Below are 8,143 nucleotides of genomic sequence, written 5' to 3'. Positions count from 1 at the left end.
CAAGAGCTTTCCTAGGAATGTTGGCAGATGGGAACTATCCCTCAGGAACTGTGCAGTGAAGCAGTCACTGCAGGGAAATGCATGAGAAACGTGCGCGTGCGGGTGAGCGTTTGCAGCAAAGGCACAGGGGGTGCAGAGGCGATCCCCAGGTCTGGTGCTCACGCTCACCAGAAGCCTCACGAGAGGAATGCAGAAGGCAGGGGACTGGAGCTTCTGGCCAGGGCCAGAGCAGCCTGAGTCCACCGTGACACCTAATTACAGATGAGGGGTGGCTATTCGGCTCTAGAACACAATAGTAAACTGCTTTGCAAAAACTGAAATATTAATAGAATCAGAAAAATATAATAGGATTCTATAGAGTGTAGAAGCTGGAAGGAGGCTTCAAGATCCTCTACTCCCCTGGCCGGCTCCCTCCATCCCCACCACCCCATCACCTTCTGAGAAGCCTGAGTCCCAGACAGATAAGCAATGAGTCCAAGTTCATCCGGCTCAAAAGCAGGAAGGGCTGCAACTCGAAGCCCACTGTCCGTACTCCTGGGACACGGCTCTTTCCGCTCCATCTCATTTGCTTTTAGGGGAAAGTTTTAGGGGACGAATGAACCCTATGCCTTAAAAGAAGTTTTCCTACAATACTTCTTTAAAAAGTCATTGTTCTAGACTAGGCACAGTGCCTCACATCTGTAATCCCAGCACTTTGGGAGGCCGAGGTGGGAGGATTGCTTGAGGCCGGCAGTTCAAGACCAGCCTGAGTCATATAGCAAGACCCCACCTCTACAAAAAAATAAAAATAAAATAGCCGGGCATGGTGGTCCCTGCCTGTACTCCCAGCTACTTCAGAGGCTGAAGCAGGAGGATTGTTTGAGCCCAGGAATTTGAGGTTACAGTGAGCTATGATCTAGCCACTACACTGTAACCTGGGCAACAAAGTGAGACCCAGTCTCAAAAAAAATTAAAAAAAAAAAGAAAAAAGAAAAAAATCACTTGTCTTAATATATGTATGTATTTATAGCAGAATTTGGGTCCTTAAAAAACTGTTTTCTTATCAGACTAAAAGCAAGTTCTATTTGCAGAAAACGAAGACCACTTACATTCTAACTTTGTCTAATGCAAACTTTTTAATTGTGAGATAGAATATCTTGATATTTCACCTCTACCAGGGGTTTCCCATCTGGCTGTTCAGTAAAACCATTTGGGAAGCTTGTTAAAAGTCATAGATTCTTGGACCCAAAGCCAGGCCTGCTGAATCAGAATCTATAGGAGTGAGGCCCAGGAATACATATTTTAGAATCTTCTCTGGATGATTCAGATGCAGTGTGACACTCGTTCAATGACCACTATTTGGGAACTACTATCTATATGATAGAAAACACCAGAGTGACACTAGCTATCGCATTACAGCAGACCGCCCCAGGAGAAGGTGTCCTGTTGACCCAACCAGGCAGGCAAGAGTAATCTGTTATGATGACAGAAGAGAGGGAGAAAAATATCATTGCATCCCCCAAGTGGCCCATTTAGTTTTTGACTGTACCCTATTCAAGATGTTAAACATTTTCAAAACATCATTTATACAACCAGTTTATCTCTGAAACTGGAATTCAGTGCAGAAGATACCAAGGAATTCAGGGCAGAAATATCATTTCCCCCTAAATCACACGTCTTTAATTTCAAGGACATTCTGTGCTCTTCCTCCTTCACCCCCGTCTCTCTCCCTGCACGCGGAGATCTCCCTCCCAGAGCCCCCAAGCCTTGTTGAGGTTGGGAAAGGAACACTGAATGTTATTTTAGATCTCTTTTATCCTCCCTTTCCTTGCCTCAAAATAAAAATTGATCTCTAAGGAGCACAAGTATTGGCTTAACTCGTTCTGAATTACTCTAATCTCAAGTGACTCTTTGTCACTCATCATTTTACAGGAAGCAAGTAACATACCTATTATCCTGTTATCTCCTCCCAGAAAAGAACATTCTAATGGGAACTCACTGTTCTGGTTTGCCAGCTCCCTCAGCAACCAGGCTCAGAGCCCCACCAGGAACTTCACGGGGACTGAAGGTTTCAGACTCCCCTCCTCTTACACAGACTAGGAGAGAACCACGTTTCTCACCATCGGCTACACCAAGGAAGCCGTGTGCCCAGCTCTCTGCGTAAGGGGGCCTGGCCTTGGCAGTCAGGAAGACCTGGGTTCAGATCAAGGCATTGCCCTGGGTCACATGGAGAAGTCATTTATGTCATCTGTCATGCCTCTGGTTCACACTCTGTAAAAATGGAAACAACAGCCCCTTTGATATGAGGCTTATAGGATGCATACGGAGAGATGATGGTTTTGAAAATGATATAGCTCTCTATTAAAAGGCTACGGCATGCCTTATATTTTAGTTAAGATAACCAGATAAAACACAGAACACCCAGTCAAATTTGAATTTCAAATAAACAACAGATAATTTTTAATTATAAGTTTGTCTTGTGCAATATTTGGGACAAACTTATAACTAAAATTGATCCCTTATCAGAAATTCAAATTTGACTGGGCTCCATGCCCTTTCATTTGCTACATCTGGCAACCCTAATGTTCACAGAACATTTTGTTAACAGGAATGGATTAAATTCCTAGACAGAGGAAAGAATTGTTGATTGCCTTTTTCTTTTTTTTTTTTTCAAAAAACGCTTTATTGAGATAAAATTTACATACCATATAATTCACCCAATCTAATGGTTTTTAGTATAGAGTTATATAACCACCACCACAGTTTAAGTTTAGAACATTTCCGTCACCCCAAAAAGAAACCCAAAACCCACCAGCAGTCACTCCCTGTAACTCCACCTGATACCCCAGCCCTAAAACTAATCTACTTTCCATCCCTATGCATTTGCCTATTCTAGAAATTTCTTATAAGTGAAATCATACAATATGCCAATAATTTCTTTCACTCAGCATGTTTTTAAGATTTATCTACTTGATAGTATGCATCCATATTTCATTACTTTTTATTGCCAAATAATAGTCCATCGTATCATTAAACCACATTTTGTTTATCCTTTTGTCACTTGATGGACACATGAATTGGTTCTACTTTTTGGCTATTATGAATAGTGCTACTATGAACATTCATGCACAAGTTCTCATGAGGATTATGTTTTCATTTCTCAGACATATACTTAGAAATGGAATTGCTGGGTCACGTGATGACTATATTTAACTTGGAACTGCCAAACTATTTTCCAAAGCACCATTTTACATTCCCACCAGCAATGCATGAGAGTTGCAATTTCTCCACATCCTCATCAACACTTGCTATTATCTGTCTTTTGGCTCTAGACATCTTGTGAGTATGAAGTGGTATCATATTGTGGTTTTGATTTGTGTATATTTAATGACAAACAATACTGAGCATCTTTCCAAGTTTGGCTATTTGTATGTCTTCTTTGGAGAAATGTCTATTCATATCCTTTGCCCACTTTTAAGTTGTATTATTTTAGCTTTTTATTACTAAGTTGTAAGATTTCTTTCTATAGTCCTTATCAGATATCTAATTTTCAAACATTTTCTCACTGTATACATTATCTTTTCCCTTCCTTAATGATACCATTTATAGCACAAAAGTTTTTAATTTCTATGAAGTCCAATTTGTCCATTTCTTCCTCTTTTTGCTTGTTCTTTTCGCTTCATAGCTAATAAGTCATCACCTAACCAAAAGTCATGAAGATTTACTCCTTTGTTTCACCTGTTGACATGCTTGCAAGATCTCTCGCTTACACTGGATTGGGAAACCTCTTTGTTCCTAGATTCTAGGGAGGAAAATAAGGGGTGAGGTGGACCGAGGAAGGGGAGGTCTGCGTGACTTACAAATAAAAACAGATGTTGTAATCTAAAGTGAAATGTCCCTCCAACTTGTCAGCCCTGCGATAAGCCTCCGTGTGATTTCCCAGTGACCTTTCTACCACAGAAATTAGCCATGAAAGTACTACGAACCGACCTCTCCCCGCCCTGTGTCAGCCCCTATCCCTGGAACTGGCTGGACCAGGCACCGGCAGAGGCAGACTGAGCGCCTGGCCCCAGGACAAGGCTGGTGCAAGGACCTTCTGGTCAAGATAGCAAGAGCGGATGAGGCTGGAGAGATTAAGTCAGAGCCCGGGAGAGCTGAGGTCCAAATACCAGCGAAGCAAGCGTAAGGCTCGTGGAGATGAGCAGAGGAGGAGATAGGCTGGAATCAGTGGTGGAGAGATGAAGGATGCTGAGAAGAAAGGCATGAGTAGCTGAAGTAATGATTCAGAAAAGCCCAGCCTTTGCGGCTTCCCGGAATCCAGCTCATCGAAAAGTGGAGGGGAGGGGAGGGAGGTCAGTTTGCCTCCGGGAGGCAGGGGTAGGGGGAGCAGAGCAGGGATCGCTGGCAGCCACCTCTCTTGAGAGCCAGAGCTTTTTAGAAAAGTTACTTTACCTTCTGAACAGTCTCATGAAGGAGTCAATGTTGTCTAGCCCATTTCCTAGATGTGGATGCTTCATCCCTGAAAAATGCATGCATCTTTCCATGCATCTGGACCTCTGTTTCCAGCAGTGTGGAAGCTAACATCAGCTGAAGGGCTGTGCTGCTGCATTTATTGTGTTGCTAGACTTATAAGAAATAAGGATGATGTCCTAGGATCTCCTTTCCACCCCCAGAAAGCAAACCCAAGCCAAACAGGATCTGCATTAAGCAGATAGAAAGTTAGGTTGCACTAAGAGCAAATGCCAATATTATCAGCTTTGCAACTAAGATACTCAGCCCTGGGCCATCAGCAGGGTAGGAAGCTAAGCCTAAGACAACCATATTAAATTAGGGATCCTACACAGATTCTAAAGTGGCCTCATTCATATCCCTTCTTAGCTCCCAGGAAAAAAGCTAATACAAAGCCTTTTCTGGAGGGATAGCATTCCTGCCAATTAAGCACATGCCAATGTGACCTCATAAAAAAAGACCACTAAATATACAAGGAAACAAGTCACCATGATTTGAAGTTAGCAAATATATCAAACAATAAGCTTAGACTACCAACAGCTCAGAAACTGGAAATTAGCTAGATAATATGAAATAATTATGCACTAACTATTTAAGAAAACTAAACTTGGAATTACAAAACTAAGCAAGCAACAAAAGACCATCAAAATAACCAAGGATATCTGAGAAATAACCCAATAGAAGCTTTAGGAATAAAATTATTTTTGATATCAGAAATACAATAGGTGGGTTAAATAACAAATGAGACACCACTAAAGAGAGATTAGTGAACTGGAAGACAGAACTGAAAAAAATTACCTATTAATGTAGCATGGTAGTCAAGCAAATGGAAAATATGAAAAAGAGATTATGATCTATGAAGGCTAAAATTACAAATTCTAAATCATGTCAAATAAAAATCCCAGAAGAAAAGAATACAGATAAGGGAACTTTTTCAGAGAGAATGGCTGAGAAGTTTCCCAAACTGATAAAAGACATAAATCCAGAAAGCATACATTCAAAAAGAAGATATATCTAGACGCATTGTATTGAAACTACAGAACACCAAAGACAAAGGGACAATATTAAAAACAGACAGAAAGAAAAGACAGACCACTCACAAAGAAATTAGACTGATTGCAGACTTACCAACAATGATAGAAGACAGTGGAATAACACCATTTCAGTACTGAGAGAAAATAACTGTTCACCTAAAATGTGTACCCAAGAAAACAAATTTTAAGACCACAGCTTGAAATAAAAGTCAATTTCATATAATGTTATAAACAAATAATAAGAGGCTTGCCACCAACTGATCTAAAGTCATTAAAGGAACATCTAAAAGACATTCATCAAGAAAAAAAATTAAAATATAACAGAAAATTCTACAGGAAGAAATAGTGAGCAAATAAAATAGCAGACATACAGATAATCTAAAAATTTTCTATTTTAACTAAATACTGAACTAAAATCACAGCATGTAAGTCATAAGTGGGAGAGGGAGGGTTGAGTTAAAAAATTTTCTAAAGTCCTGTGTTTTTCACTAGGCATTTTGTTAAAAATGCACGTACATGGTAAACTAGGATTGTCCTGAGAAAACACCTGTTATCCCAGCATATATGTTAATAGCAGCCCCTTTTACTCTCAGAAGTATCCTAGCTTAAACAATAAGTTACATTGTCGCCCCATCTATGACACACTGATCCTATGTACATGTCCTAGGGAAACTCTTATACACGTGCACCAGGAGATGTGCACAAAATGTTCAACAACACGGAGATTATTTAACGGTGCTTTGTAAACTGTTCAGTCTTCTTACAAAAGGAAGCAGTGATGACAAGGACAGCACATAGAGCCCAATACAGTCACGACCCAGAGTGTGAGCTGGAAAGTGAACCCGCCTGGCGTTTCTTCCCAACAACACCATGCCCCAGCCCTGAGCCCTTGGTCAAGGTGCCAAACCTTCTAAGCCTCAGTTTCCTCACCTGGAAGCTCTGAATACTAATCATTCCGACCTGCCTTACAGGGTTGTTGGGAGGTCCATCAGCATCCATAACAGAAACCGCTTATCAAACACTTTCTGTAGCCAAGTGCTCCACTAGGAGTTTTATGAATATAGCTTTTTAATCCTCACAATGACCTTTAAGGTGGGTTTTGTTATTATTCCCATTTTATAGGTGAGATAGCCGAGGCTTGGCAACATTAAACAACTTGTGCAAGGTCAGAGCTAGCCAAACACGAGCCAACACTCAAAACACAGGCCTCCTGACATGAACCCCCAGCTCTCTGCCACGACCGCCCAGGCCTGGGCACAGAGCCGGCGCATCGCGAGCGCCCAGTACCTGAGTGAGCAGTTGGTGGTGACGATGATCGTAGCAGCGTTGTCATTCCTGTCCAATCAACAGGGGGTGGCAGGTGACAGAGGGCCTGGAGATACTCCATAAAAGGTGACACCGTCGCCCTGTGTCACTCAATAGGTTCTCTAATGCTGCCGGGGTAGAAGCACAGTACCCCCTCCAGCCGGTTGCTGGTGGCCATCTGTGTTCCAGCTGTTCTTGGAAACACCTTCCAGGAGGCTTTCCAGACGTTGGCACGCTGCCAGGATCATGAACCGGTTTCTGCCTTCACAGACCGTGTGCGAACCTGAAGGAAGAGACAGGAGACGCGCTTTTGGCTTGTGTTTTTCCCGACATGATTTACCGTCCAGCTTCAGGCAGGGAACAAACAAAAGAAGCAGGTGAGAGTCCAGACAAAAATATTCACACCTGCTCCTTCAGGCAGAGCGAGAGAACAAGTTTCGAAAGACCCCTGATTTAACCCCGTGATAGGACAGCTCAGACCCACCTTTGTCCCGACCTGCCCGGGGCCTCACTTCTCTTTGGGTCTTTTCAGTTCTACAGTCCATTGTGATGAGAGAAGAAATGGGCTGTCATTTTTACAGAGGAGAAAACAGAGCTTCCTCCCGAGGCCGAGGAGCCACGAAGAGAGAGAAGTGGGCGCTGTGACCGGTGGGGGTGGGGGCCTCGGGGCAGGTGCCTTCGCCCCACCCCAAGGGCGGTGGAGACGCAGCGGGGTTTGTGAGCAGGGCAGAGGCAAGAACACTCATCACAGTAAAAGTGGGCCTGGGAGACGATAAGGAGCCTGCCTTCCCTTTTCCCTCCTTTCTTCCCTCCTGTAAGTGTTTATTGAAGGCCCACGGTGTGCTGATCTGGGCCCTGAGGACGGGTAGTGAACAAGCTAGCTTGTCCTGTGCTCTTCAGGAATGGAAGCGTCTGTCCCACAGACCCTGGTGGGACCCACATCAAAGACAGGCCCTGGCTCCGGTGTGGAGCCTAATTAGGCCCCGGCAGGCCTCCCCTGCTGTGGGTCCAGCCCCCATTTTAGAGCCGCCAAGGCTCCATGCCCGCGTGTGCCACACACACAACTCCAAAAACAGCCTCACTGCCCCAGGATCCAGGATTTTCTGCATCTTCCAGGTTTAGATGGACCCGGAGTCCCGACCTATGTTTTTCTTGCTCTTTGGCCTGGCTCCACTTTCCTCCCCACCAGGCTATTTACCAGGAGCTAAACTGAAATGATCTCTCCAATTCGCAGCCCCACTGCCTGGCTTTCTGATGTTAAAAGGCCTGATTCATTAAAGCTGCAAACAAACCTATTGCCTACCTGGCTTTGGCTC

Source organism: Eulemur rufifrons, chromosome 28, assembly GCF_041146395.1.
Source record: "Eulemur rufifrons isolate Redbay chromosome 28, OSU_ERuf_1, whole genome shotgun sequence".
In the NCBI taxonomy this organism is placed as follows: Eukaryota; Metazoa; Chordata; class Mammalia; order Primates; family Lemuridae; genus Eulemur; species Eulemur rufifrons.
This window is presented reverse-complemented; position numbering follows the sequence as displayed.